The sequence below is a fragment of the Gossypium arboreum genome, chromosome 8 (genome assembly GCF_025698485.1).
Source record: "Gossypium arboreum isolate Shixiya-1 chromosome 8, ASM2569848v2, whole genome shotgun sequence".
NCBI lineage: Eukaryota > Viridiplantae > Streptophyta > Magnoliopsida > Malvales > Malvaceae > Gossypium > Gossypium arboreum.
The window spans coordinates 37,476,748-37,491,644 of record NC_069077.1 but is presented as its reverse complement, the minus strand read 5'-3'; the positions used below and the strand labels follow the sequence as shown (position 1 = coordinate 37,491,644).

General features: G+C 34.6%; 1 non-coding gene across 1 annotated transcript; it reads right to left on the bottom strand.

The window, feature by feature from the left end:
- Positions 1-6,881: 6,881 nt before the first annotated feature.
- LOC128280277 (small nucleolar RNA R71) lies at positions 6,882-6,987 on the bottom strand. The gene has a single exon (XR_008270457.1). It is a non-coding gene; the product is annotated as a small nucleolar RNA R71 (small nucleolar RNA).
- Positions 6,988-14,897: the final 7,910 nt, after the last annotated feature.

The window sequence follows — 14,897 nt, the reverse complement described above, 5'->3', positions numbered from 1 at the left end:
ATCATAATTCGTCCCACTATCAATGTACAATTATGACATGTACAGCTAGACTTGTACTCTTGCTAGGTTAGTTTTAGAATCGACTAAACCATAGCTCTAATACCACTAAATGTAATACCCTATACCCGTAACCCACACCGGGTTAGAGTACGAGGCATTACCTAACTTTATCTAATGCATACAAATAGTCTCAATTCACCGAGACTTGGTCCAAATTAAAACTTTTTCAATTTCCACTTTAAACTTCTTATTATAAGATTATGAGCCCCAAACCAACTATTAAAAACTATTCGAAACCATTCTGGGGCCTTAAACCAACCTTAAGAAATTTGCCTTAAAATAGGGCACACGCCCTTGTGGAAGGGTAACACGCCTGTGTGACCATTTCAACATGGTCGTGATGGTGGTTCGTGTGGCTCACACGGCCTAAGCACCCTGGGATACACCCGTGTCCCACACCCGTGTGGAATTAAATTCTAATTCACACCTATAAGGGTTTTCACACGGCTAGACACACGCCCGTGTCAGTGTCCTGTGTCCCTCATACTGCCACAACACGCCCGTGTCTTAACCTGTTTGCAAAAACTTGGGTGTTCTGTTTTTGACATCAGCATTCCTAAATTGTCACACGGCCAAGGCACATGCCCGTGTACTAGGCTGTGTCCTCCACACGGCTAAGACGCACGACTGTGTCTCTGCCCCTGTGTTTATTATCATGCATACTGAATTAAAATTTTTACGTTCAGAGGTCACACGGCCAGACCATATGCCCATAGGGCTGACCGTGTGTCACACACAGCGTAGACACACACCCGTGTGTCTACCCGTCTGGCCAATATAAGGCTATTTACCAAACCTTATTGCCACCCTTGCATATCTATTTTCACACAAATACCAGTCAATACCAAAACAAGCATAATTTCCAAAATCAAATCAGCCACAATAGACATTCATTCAACCATGTAGATGCAACTTTTATAAACTCAAAATAAATATTAGCCATCATTCATGGCTTAATACTAAGTGTGGGATCTATCCCAAGCCAACACATTTGGCCAAATCTCCAAGACTCAAAATAATAAGTTCTAATCCTATACATGCCATATTCAAAAATATAAATCCAATTATACTGAATGTTTCGGCTGATAATGTGATCAATATCTCTGACTTTCGGTGATCCTTGAGCTAGTTAGGCGACACTGAGAGAAATGGAAAGAAAAGGGAGTAATCATAAAGCTTAGTAAGTTGCATATAAATAAATATACAACAATAAGCCTACAATTTAGCAACAACTTATGTTACCAAAGTGGACATAAGCATGACTTACTCTTTACTTCATACAAATCACATAGCATATACAATGAGTTCACATCTTATACATATGTATCACTTAGGTACCTATAATACTCACAATACAGTTATAGTTTTCTCATTAACTTAAATTTATAACTCTCGCCGTTGAACCATTCGAAACACTACCAGATATTCTATAGGCCTCAATCATGGGTAAATTGCCGATGCCATGTCCCAGTCATGGTCTTACACTGGCTATCATCATTGAGGCTGATGCCATGTCCCAGACATGGTCTTACACTAGCTCTCACATAACCGTGCCGATGCCATGTCCCAGACATGGTCTTACATTGACACATCTCGTAGCCAATACATGTCCTAGACATTTCTTATACTGGCTTACATCTCGAGGCTGATGCATGTCCCAGACATGTCTTATTCTAGCACTCATCTCAATGTCGATGCCATGTCCTAGACATGGTCTTACACTGGCTCTCATAATGTGGTTGATGCATGTCCCAGACATGGTCTTACACTGGCTCTCATAATGTGGCTGATGCATGTCTCAGACATGTCTTACACTAGCTCACACAAATGACCCAAGTGATATGGCATGAATATCCGGTTTACTTCCTAAGGTCCCAACGGAAATTTTACTATCTCAACGATCATTACACATTCTAAATCTCAAAATCAAGCAATTCATGTCATATCTATTCAATGACAATTTAAATACGGATAGTAACAATGTAGTTATATTATTTACATACAACTTACCTCGGATTTCAAAATGTAGCGACTATATGGTTTAGTTTATTTGCTTGGCTTTCCCTCGATCTTGGTTCGGATTTGAAAATTCTTGATCTATATTAGCAAAATACACTCATTTAGTCACTAATTACAATTAGGTAATTGAAATTCACATTTTCAGTAAAATGACCATTTTGCCCCTAAACTTTGGCAAAATGACCATTTTACCCCTATGCGCAAAAATCGATTTTTATCAAATTTCTTCCCCTCTTAAGCTTAGTTGAACTCTTTTTACACTTATAGAAACCTAAAATTCCCACTATTTCACACACTTCTCACTTATTTTGCAACTTATGCAAAATAGTCCCTTTAGGTGTTTTCATGCTAACACCTTTCACAAAAGATGTTTATAAAACAACCAAGACTCATTTTCTTCCATAAAAACTTAGCAAAAAACACAAATTATTTCATGGAAAAACCCTAAACTCTTGATCATTTTTCAAGATAGCACCCTCATTTGAAAACTCATGCTTCAAGGGTCTCAAAAATACAAAAATATTTTAGAAAAGCCATTAGGATCACTTACTTGTGAGTGCTTCAAGTTTCTAAAAAAATTTGAAGCTTAAAACCCCAAAAATGGCTGACATTTTCAGCTAAGAAGAAATGTGAAATAGGGTGATAGCATTTCATTTTTCTATTTTCTATTTTAGTCAAAATTGGTCACGTAAGCCCACCAAAAATTGAATTTTTTTACCACACATGTCTCTTATGGCCTGCCACCCTATTTCTAGGGGTCTAAATACCCTTTAAAGGCCCCAAATTTAGGTTCTATAGCTATTTAACACCTTTAGCTATTAATTTAGGACTTTTATACTTTATGCAATTTAGCCTTTTTTCACAATCAGGCTCACAAACGTCAAAATTAACTCACCAAATTTTTCATGTACTAATATAAACATTTTATGACTTCAAAATAATAATAAAATAATCTCACCAACTTCAAATTTGTGGTCTCGAGACCACTATTTTGATTAGGCCCTAAACCGGGCTGTTACAAAAACAGTACCCTAACCTATTCACTGGTAAGATTTTCGGGGACAAAAACCATAAGGGGGAGAGTTGTAACAATTCATTTTTAGTCAAATCGGAATAGTGGTTTTAGGACAAAAAATTCAAAGTAAAAATATTTATGTTATTATTTTATTAAATTCTACAGCATGATAGAATTATTTTGTAAAAGTTCCATAAAGAAATTTGATCATTTGAATGCTTAATTTGATAAAAAGGACTAAATCCCGTAAAGTGTAAAAGTGGAGTTCCATTAGTTAAAGGTATTATAGTTATGGATTATTAAAATGGAAGTCCTTATGTTGTAATTAGTCCATTTATAATGTAAGTGAACATTCTTGGACATTGTTTAAATGGCCTTTATGTTTAATTAATAAGGCTACTTATGTAATTTGAAAATTAATGGTTAATTAAAATAAAACAAAATTTTGTATCATCTTCCATTACCAATTCTTCCACCGAAAATTGAAAGATTAAAATCCATGGTAATGAGCTAGGCTTCAGCTACTTGAAAGCTCAATTGATCAAGATAAGCCAAGATCGGGGAAAAGGAGAAGTGGACGAATAGTCGATAATTTCTATTTGAGCAGCGTGAGGTAAGTTCGTATAGTTAGAATCAAACTTTTAAATACTTGTAATTCTTTGAAATAAATGTATGTAATTGAGTAAATGATCTACTTGTAATTCAAATACCTTATTGATATGATTTGATGGTTACCAAGGCCCATTTGAATCTTAGGAATTCGTAGGATATGAGTGACATGTCACTAAGGTTACCGTTTAGGTTGAGATCCTACATGTGTTGCGGACTCACCGCAACTCGTATGAGCTTGCCGATATATCATCTCATAAGAGCTTATTATTTTCAGCTCGTCAAAGCTTACCATTTCAGCTCAATAGAGCTTATTGTTCATCAGCTCAGAAAGAGCTTACGATCATAGCTTGAAAGAGCAAATACGATGATGAATTGACAGATTACTAATTAATACACTTAGTATGTATAACCCGTGTATCTATCGATATTCAAATAGGTTCAATGGGCATAAATTCTGTTATTGATTATGTGAAAAAGCTATGTGTTATACGGATGAATTATTGTTATAGGGATGAAGTACTGTTTATACGGATGAGTTATTGTTATCGAATGAATTACTGTTTATATGATTGAGAGTGAAATGTTACAAATGATGTACATGATATATGTGAATTTGATATGACATAATGTATTAACTATTAAATTGAGTTATTGGATGGTTACATGCACTTATGTGACTAACTTGTTGATGAATGCTTGTGTATAGGCATTTGGCAAGTGAATTTAATATACTTTGTTTAATTGTTTGATTATATTTAAATGGTAAGTTAAATTCTAAATTATATGGGCTTACTATGCTATTAAGCTTACTCTGTTTCTTGTCCATGTTTTATAGAGGTTACATAGCTCGCTCGATTCGAATAAGTCAAAGTTACGCATCACACTGTCCAACTGTCGATTGGTACTTTTGAACTTATGGATATATGTAAATATGGCATGTATAGGCTAGATATAAAGATGATAGTTATGGTTACTTGAGATAGTTATTTTGGTACATGTTGTGTTATAAGATTAAGCCATGTGATTTGGCTTAGCTTGGTATAATGTTTAGGTTATGTATAAGTGTTCATTATGGTATATTTTGGCAAGTAGTAACTGGAACAGAAATATGCAATGTTGTCTTGATATGTGATAGGCATATGAATGAAGATGATTATAGTTGAATTGGTTTAAATTGTGTATGAAATGTTATGGATTGGTTGCCAATTGAGTTGTAAAAGGAGGGTGGCAAAATGGATTTGCAAATAGCCTATTTTTGTCCACATGGGTAGAGACACGGGTGTGTGTCTTGGATGTGTGTCCCCTAGTGTTGAAATTAAAATGAAGTCAGTATACTCCACACGGTCTCACACACGGGCGTGTGACTGGCCGTGTGGTACAAGTCAGTATACCCCCTAATTGGCACATGGCCTAACACACGTGTGTGTGAGTTGGCCGTGTTGCATAAGTCAGTATACCCTACAGGTTTGGCACGACCTAGCACACGGCCTGGCATACGGGCGTTTGTGGCTACTTAAAAGTGCACACGGGCTAGACACACGGGCGTGTGGCTGGCTGTGTGACCCAAGTCAGTATGTACCCCTTGTTTTCACACAGCTTGTGACACGGGCGTGTCTGGTGATCATGTAAGACACACGGTCTGCCCACAGGGGCGTGTTTCCTCTGTTTTGAGAAATAATTTCAAAGTTTGAGAAAGTTTTATAAGTTATCAGTTTAGTCCCGAACCGCTTCTAAAGCATGTTTAAGGCCTCGCAGGCTATTATAAGGGACAAATTGATTGTGATTGAATGATTATTGTATAAATTGATCGAATGTATGAGAAACGTATGGTTATATGTGTTATAAGTCTGGTAATGCTCTGTAACCTTATTCCGGCATTGAATACGGGTGAGGGGTGTTACACCATCAATCTATGATACATATGTCTTTAATTATATCATAAATAGATTTCATAATATACATCATTTAACTAATCAACATTTTCACAAGATCATGAACCATTTCATTTACTTTACATACATGTTGAACCGTCTAGAACTATATCGGATACTCAGGAATGCTCACACATAGTGTGCCTTTCCATATAACCGTCACCTTTCCTTTTCAGTAGTGCTCACACGAGCTATGAAATGGGTCTACTCACATGAGCTCTGGGTCAGAATGTTAGGTACACTATGCTACTCACACGAGTTGTGGAGAATTCATAACAAATGCAGGACCTCGGCCATCGGTAGGACATTCAAGACTAGAACCCGAAACATGAAATCCCTAATGACATGACATTCCTATCCTAAGAATTCTTAAGGTTCAAACGGGATTCATTATCCTTCAATTACTGAAAACATCGATTCATAAGAATTTTCAAGTCCGTTTATATTAACACAATATGGTAAATAATCAATTTAGATATCATTAATATGATTATAATTCATACGAACTTACCTCGATAACTATGGTTGTGAAGTAGAATTTAAAACTAATCTGAAGCTTTCGCCTTTCCTTGATTTAAGTCCAGCTGTTGTTTATCTTGATCCAAATAGATCAATTAAGTACTTCAAGTATTCAATTCAATCCATAATTCTTATTTATGTAAAATTATGAAATTAACCCTAATATTTTAACTTTTCACAATTTAGTCATTAAGTTCATAACTTGAAATTTAATTATTTTAATCCTCCATACAAGCTAGCTGAGTTTCTTAGGGACTCATATCAACCCACTTAAATTATCCTTTCATAATAATACCATGAAATTTTACTATTTTCATGAATAAGTCCTTAAACCCTAAAATCACTAAAAATTCTTAAATCATCATTTCATAATAATGCCTTACCTACCTTAGACGCGGTGCAAGTAAGCATTGAGCAGTCGACGATTAACACCAATAATTTTGAGATAAAGATGGCCACCATCTTGATAATCCAAAACAAACTGAAATTCAAGGGGAGCATGGTTGAAGATTCGAAACAACACCTAAAGTGGTTTCTTTAACTATGCGACACCTTCAAATATAATGGAGTATTCGACGATGCTATACGCCTTCGATTATTCCCATTTTCATTATGTGATAATACAATCGATTGGTTGGACTTGTTAGAACCAGGTTCCATTACCACATAGAACGATCTTGCGAAAAAATTTCTTCATAACTTTTTCCCACTTAGTCGAACCATTCAGCTCTAATAAAAAATCACAAATTTTAAACAATATGAAGGAGAGTCCTTATATGAGGTGTAGAAGAGTTTCAAGATAATGTTAAGGAAGTGCCCACACCATGTACTACAGACATGGCTCCAAATACAAATTTTCTACAACGATGTTGATGGACACGTTAGATCTAACTTAGATGGAGCATCTAGCAGATCTCTCATGTTTCACACATACAAACAAGCTTACAAAATTATTGAAGACATGGCCACGAATTTATACATGTGTCCCAATGAGAGGTTCATGTACAAATCTAAGCCTTCGATGGTGAAAGCAGTGAACAACGAGAATGACAACGATCGATTCCGAGGAATCCTAGAAAGCTTAATTGTTTGGAGACACCCATTAAGCCAACAAGAGTGGAGCCAAATTGCGAAAGCCAACTAAAAGAGGTGAGCTACATGAATAATATGGGTTGAGATCCCTATTCAAATACCTATAATCTCAGTTGGTGGGATCATCTGAATCTCAAGTAGCGGGTAATCAATGAGGTGCAAACCAAGTACAAACTTGACTGAACACTCTTTATCAACCCTTACTAGTGCACCAAAGAACCATGGGAAATGACCAAACTGCATGTGCTCAAACATTTGGGGAGAGATGCAAATCATGAAGATGGACATTCAAATCCCGGATGGATAATCTTTGAAACCAAATGAGCCAATTAATGACAATGTTCTAAAAATAATATGACAGCCCTATTTTAAGCCTAGTCGGGAAGTGGTTTCGGGACCGCTAAACCGAGTCACCAAAATATTTGAATATAATATTTTATGTCTAACATATGTGTTTATGCCTGTGTGAATTTTTAAATGCTTTAATTTTTGCAAATTGATGTGAAATTAATTGAAAATAGACTTGTGTGAAAATTTTGAAAATGTGTTAGGTAAATTTTGAAATGGCCTTGTATTATGTGACTTTAAAACATAAGGACTTGCATGTCAAATTGACATGTTTTTTTTATAGTGGCCGGCCATGTGGAATAATCATTGAAATGTATGTATTTTATACATATATTTGTATTATAATAAAATTATAATTATATATGTTATTGGTGTTAAAATAAAATAAATAAAATAGTGAAAGGTGAAAAGAACAAGGCTTAGTTCATCTTTTGTTCTTCATTTGCCGAATATAGGAGGGAAAGCTAGGCTCTCGGTCACTCTTTGGTTTTTGCTTGATTAAGGTAAAAATTTCATGTTATTTCCTTTGAATTTTTTTTAAGTGTGGTTGATAGCTAAGTATTTGACTTAGCCCATTTTGAAATTTTGAATTCTATGGTGATTTGGGCATTCGGCCATGATATGGATGGTAAGAAATGGTGGTTTTTTTATGCTCTTATAAGTAAAGGTGGATAAGTGAGGTTTAAACTTGTTAGATATGCATAGTAGTGGTTTAGGTGCTTTGGGGAATTTTGGCTAACATGTTTGTGCTTACCAAAATTGAATTTGAGGTTTTGAGCATAATTTGTGTAACTTGTGAATGAAATACTTGAAATTATGAATTAGGAACATGAATTTAGTCGGCTACTTAAGACAAATTGTCAAATAATGCTCAACATTAGTGTTATTTACTTAATTGCTAAATTGAGCTTAGAATAGGTGAATTCGTGGGTATGGGGCAAAGTATTTATATTCGACCATTAGCTAGATTTTGTTAAGATTTGGATAATTGAGAATTTAGTCAATATGCTTAAAAGAAGCTTTCATGGTTACTGAATTGTAAAGTGAGAAGTTGCTAAGTAAAATTGATGTTAAAATCAATGAAATAGAGAATGGTAGGTTTAATTGAAGAAGTCATGCTTTGTATGCCTTATTTGCTTATTGAACATTCGGCTTTGTACCTAGAGAATGAATGAATTGATGATAATTGTTTATGGGAATTAGCTTTGCCATGTTTATGTTAACAAGATGAGAAATGAATTAAGATGGTCCTAGTGTGCCGATTGGGAGCTAGGAAATTGAGTTAAAGATAGAAGATAGTGAGTAAATATTTCATAGACATTTTTGACACTTAAGTTCACATGAATTTAAGCTTACTATGTGATCACATATTCATCTCTTGATGATTATTATGTCATGAATAATGAGTTTGATTAAAAGATTATGTAAACTTGATCAAATCAATAATTTAGTTGTGACTTGTAACATAGTTGTATTTGGCCGAATGTGTATGTAAAGGAAAATTGTGTGTGTTTGTGTGTGTCATATTGGAATGAAAGTGTAATTATTGAATGAGAGGTATGAATAAGGTTTAATAAAATTAAACTTGTTTAACATAGCTCAAGAGCATAGAGGGGCAACATCGGATAAGGGAAAAGCTAAAGTCACGGAATAGCCAACTCAAAATTTGTTCAGAAAGATACAAGGTAAGTCTTTGAGTAATGGAACTTAGCTTATGATTTGATAAAATCATGATATATAAGCTTAATAAATAAATTGTGACCTAATGGTTCTACTTGAATTACGTAGTGAGATAAATAATTTGTGCATATGACTTGTAGCCGAATGGTTATAGAAATCATGTTGGATAGTGAAACGAAATCGTGTTCTTTGTATGTGGCTATTGAGCCGAAAGTGGAATGGTTGTTAAGCATGTTGTGCTTGTGTTCTAGTAATGTAAATGAAAAGCTAATGTGTTATGATATATATATATGTGCATGATAATTGAGGATTATAACCAGGCTAAGACCCGTAGGCCTTGTCTGAGATTTATATCTGGGCTAAGTCCCGAAGGCATTCGTGCTGGTGTTATATCCGGGCTAAATCCCGAAGTCATTCGTGCTGGTGTTATGTCTGAGCTAAGCCCCGAAGGCATTCGTGCTGGTGTTATATCCGGGCTAAGTCCCGAAGGTATTCGTGCTGGTGTTATATTCGGGTTAAGTCCCGAAGGTATTCGTGCTGGTGTTATATCCGGGCTAAGTCCCGAAGGTATTCGTGCTGGTGTTATACCTGGGCTAAGTCCCGAAGGCATTTGTGTTGGAAGTGTGTGATCTTGCTATAATAATTCCAATTAATGTGCTCACAAGCCTAAGATGGTCAGGTATGTACCGTATATACGTTGTAAAATTTGATTTGGTTTAAATTGTGATTATTCATTCGGATAGTGCTCTTCCAGCCATTGCTTAGGGTTGTATGAAGTCTATAGCTTATTCAGGATACATAAATTTTGATTCAAGTGGAAATATGTTAAGATTGGCTCTGAGTATGTGAGTATATTGGTTGAAGTGTGAAGTAACATGAATATGTGAATATGCGTATATGTATTTATTTAGCCTTGTAATTGAATTAGATGTATTCGGCCAAGTGATGAAGTTGGTTGGATAAAAAGAAGTTATCTACGTGATATGAATTTGTGTTTAAGGAAAAATTTAAAATAACATGCATGAACAATAGTGGTATATTTTAGTCATGGTTACATTCGGTCAAAGAAAAGATGATAAGCCTTATGAATGCTATACTTTAATTTTAAATGATTTCATTGCTTAAAACTTGCTAAGCATAGAAATGCTTACTCTGTTGTCCTTAATTCTCTGTTTTATAGATCTCGTTCGTTAGCTACGGTCTCGGGAATCTCAAAGTCGAAGTCGTCCACACTATCTAAGCCCATTCAGTACTCTAGTAGCTAAACTTTGATAATGGCATGTATAGGCTTGACTTTTTGATGTTAAATAAGTATCTTTTTGATGATGTATATATGTATAGCCATGCGAAAATGGCTTGTTAAGTTACTATATGTGTTCCACATAGTTAATGTGAATGTGTGGTTGATATTCGATTAATGTTTTCCATGTTTTGATGTGAATTGAACTTAAGAATGAATCAATGTACCCATTAACTTGAGATGCTCTTTTGTATAATGTATAATTGAAAAAAAAACAAGTTGGAATTCGGTTTTATAAGTGTGCCAACGGGAGTTATTCGAATAAAGTTAAATGGAATTTCATGCTTGTATGGTAATACTCCTTAACCCTCCGGCGACGGGTACAGGTTAAGGGTGTTACAAATAAAATGGCCAAATCCTCCCTAGTGATTGCGCAAAGATGATCGCACTACGATTGAGCAAGGCATTGAAGCCGCCAATCACGCCCTTGAAAGGAGGGGGTTCACAAAGAGATCAAAAAGTATACAAAATAGGAGTAAGCCAAGCACCACGAAGAGATCAAAGTCAAATAGGTGTTTGATCCGATGATGACAAACTCGAGCACAACAAAGGTACCATTCCCGACGAGATTAGAGGCAAGCAGAAAATGGACGAAATAGATTTTATAAATTTTCTTAATTAATTTAAATCCATCAATGTCAATTTGTAACTACTAGAGCTCATAGATAAAATTCCAAAATATGTCAAATATTTAAAGGAAATCATGAAACGACATAGGAAAATGAAAAAGGATGAGCAAATTTGAAATTAATTCTTCATGTAGTGCACTAATTGCAAAGAAGATACTTGACTGCCTCTGAACATACTAACGTCCAAAGTGTAAATACTGCTATAAAATAAAGACTTATGATGTGGTATCTGTAAGTATATGGGTCGAGTTGTAATATAGATTTTACAACGAAGTATGTGAGTACTTTGCAGATCATATCCAATAGAGATGAATACTAAATCAATCTTAACCTAAACAATTAAAAAATCAGTTATAGTATGAAAGTAAAATAAGAAATATTGTTTTAGGGTTTTTACATTAATAAAATAACATAAAAGAATTAAAATTGTAAAAGATAGAGAGAAATAAAGTGAATCAAATCTAAAGATGGGTGATTAGCTTGATTCAGCAATCTCAATCAATTGTTGTCTCAGGTTCTTCTTCAATCAACTAGTTCCTACCCTAGCAAGATCTTTTCATCTTCCACTAACATAACAAGTTAGCAACAACTACTTATCTTCCGACCTCACAGTCCAAAGTGGCTTGGGGTAAAGGTGTTCATGAATGGGCAATACCAATTTTGGGTTAATTCCCACCTTTATGACTTCCCAGAGTTGTCAGGCCTAGTTTTGTTTTACATTATTCATTTCCCAAATAGTTGATCCATTTAATAACCCTACAAAATAGTTAAAAGATAATGCTTCCACTCGCTAATCCCCCATAAAAGGATTAGTTTCTCATGGATTTCATAAACAACATGGAATAGATGAAAGAATTAGGCATAGGGAATGGATTGGAATAGAGATTTTAAGAAAAGACTGATTGATATTGATAATAAGTGCGAATCCACAATAGTTGATCTTCTTTATAACTCAGCACTCTTGAAAGAAACAAAGAACAAATAAACTAAAACTATGAAAACCTAAAGTAAGCAAGAAAACAAAACTTAAACCTAAAGAGAGAATCTAAGCTAATGGAATATGTATATAATGTGTGCCAAAGGAGCCTATTTATAGCCTTCAGGTAGCCTTCGTCCTTAACCCTAGGTTAGCTGGCATTCTCGAGCTTTAAGTTCAATTGTGCAAACCAAAATGCCCCTACTTAGTGTTTTATTCTCATCACAGATTCGATGTCACGACACACCAGTGCCTGTGTCACGACATAGCAACTAGCTCCTCTGCAACCATCTTCAAGGATAAGTCGTGATACCTTCAGCCTATGTCGTGACATTGAAGGCAGTTTCTTACTTTCTCCATTTTGTTCTCTATGTTATGACATTGGATCTCCCATGTTGTGACATAACATCTAGTATTGGTCCAAAATGCCTTCTAATGGTCTCATGTACACTTACAAAGTACATTAGCTCTCCTTTAGGCCTCATTTAGCCCTTAAGGTAAATACAATACTCAATGTGCACATTTTATTGGATGCAAATAAAACTAAAGAAATTTACTTAAAACGTAACAAAAATGCTTGTATTCAAGCTCTTTAAATGTGAAAAGTAGTTTAATCTACTACACCGAATTACGGTAGATCAATACCTCCAAATTTAACAAATCAAGGTAGCTTTACAATCCTAATAGAGATAAGAGATCAATATATTAGCAAAGCCCTTTGTGACTTAGGGGCTAGTGTAAATTTAATGCCCATATTTTCTATCGAAAACTCAAACTTAGAGATCTAAAACACACCTCAATAATGCTACAACTCACTGATAGATCCTTAATGCGCTTGAAAGATGTCATTCAGGATGTATTGGTTAAGGTACGATGATCCATAATTCTCGTCAACTTTGTAGTCCTTGACTTCGAGGAAGATCGAGAAATCCCTATTCTATTGGGTAGGCTATTTCTAGCCACTTCTAAGTCAACAATTGACCTCATGCGAAACGAGTTAATAATAAAAATTGATGATGAACTAGAGTGTTCAAAAGTGGCCACAACGAAGTATGTATGTTACAAATATTACAAATATTGCATGATTGATTCATATCACTTTTCAACTCTTTACAATTTAGTACATACCTAAAATTAATATCTCTCAACATACTACTCGTTTGAACTTCCTTCGACATCCATCAACCTTCTTGGCTATTATTGATATGCTTTATTTCATTTAATCAAGAAATCCACTATGCAAGTTCTCAATTTTGTACTACTTATATAGCATAGTGGTTTTATGGGTGTTACACCTACTATGACTTCCATGTATTGGTATAATTATGTGTGTTGCTTGGTCTTTAAACCAACCTATATAATTTCACCAATTTAATAACTTGTTTTCTATTCTCAAAATATTAATTAATTAAATATAATATTTTTCCTCATTAAATTATTTTTTCAACCCAATTCTAATTTCGTTAAAGTCATGACTACTTTACTGTACTCGTGACACCCCACACTCGTCACAGTCGCTAGATTCAAACTCAAGAAGTCACATTCCGTTGTTGAAGCTAATCAGAATAACTTGTGCATTATCACAAAGCTTAACATGTAATTATCTTATATTCCAAACTGATCTTCATTCATAATCATATACATATATTTTGGATGTTACTTGATTTCATTTAACATGTCTTAGGGTTGCTCAGGGTCAAAATAGAGGGACTCAAATCCAAACTCAATCTATCAAAGTTCAACTACATGTCTTGAGACATGAGATCCATGTCTCAAGACAGGCATCCTCTATTTTAGACCCCTAGCTTCATTGTTTCCTATCTCGAGACAAAGGATCTTTATCTTAAGAAAATAGCTCTCATGTCTCGATACATGGTCTCCAGACTTAACTCCTCTATTTTGGACCCTTACATTTGATGTTTGGTGTCTCGAGAACATTGCCCACAAACTCCTAGAATAGTCATTTTTGTTCATAGTGTCTTGAGACATAACCATACTGCCTCAAGACCAACATACTAAATTGTCCAAAATGTAACATTTCAAATGTAGAATTCATATCTAAATGTTACCTAACTTACCGTAACATCAGACACATGTTTAATACACCAAAACACATTCACATGTAAACAATGCATTCAAAGCATCATATCTTAATCTGAATAAGAAGATAATAAAGCAAGTGAATACCTATCTAAAATAAACATCAAAGTTCATCTTTAAGAAGATTTTAAGTCCAATACGTACCAAAGCATATCGAACGACCCAAAATGACATTAAATGTAACAGTCTGGTTTAGACCTTAGTAGGAACAGTGGTTTCGGGACCACATATCTGAGTCAAAAAAATATTTAAATATTATTTTCTGTGTTTATGATATATGAATTAGTATCTGTGAAAGTCTCGTATGAAAATTTAAATGTTTGTGTGCTTAATTTTGAAAAAGGACCTAATCGCATAAAATGCTAAAGTGGCCTTCTAATTGTTAAAGTGCCTATTTGATTTGATTTTATAATTGTGAGGTCCTTATGTGGTTATTTGACCATTGTAAGTTTGAATGGACATAAATAACCATCCATTAAGTGAATTTGTAAAGGATTATTAAAGGTTAAAATTGTAAAAGAATTATTAATTTTAATTAAAATAAAACAAAGGCATGAAAATCAAGTCATTTGTGTTCATCTTCAATCGAAAATCAAAAAATAAAAAATAAAAAGAG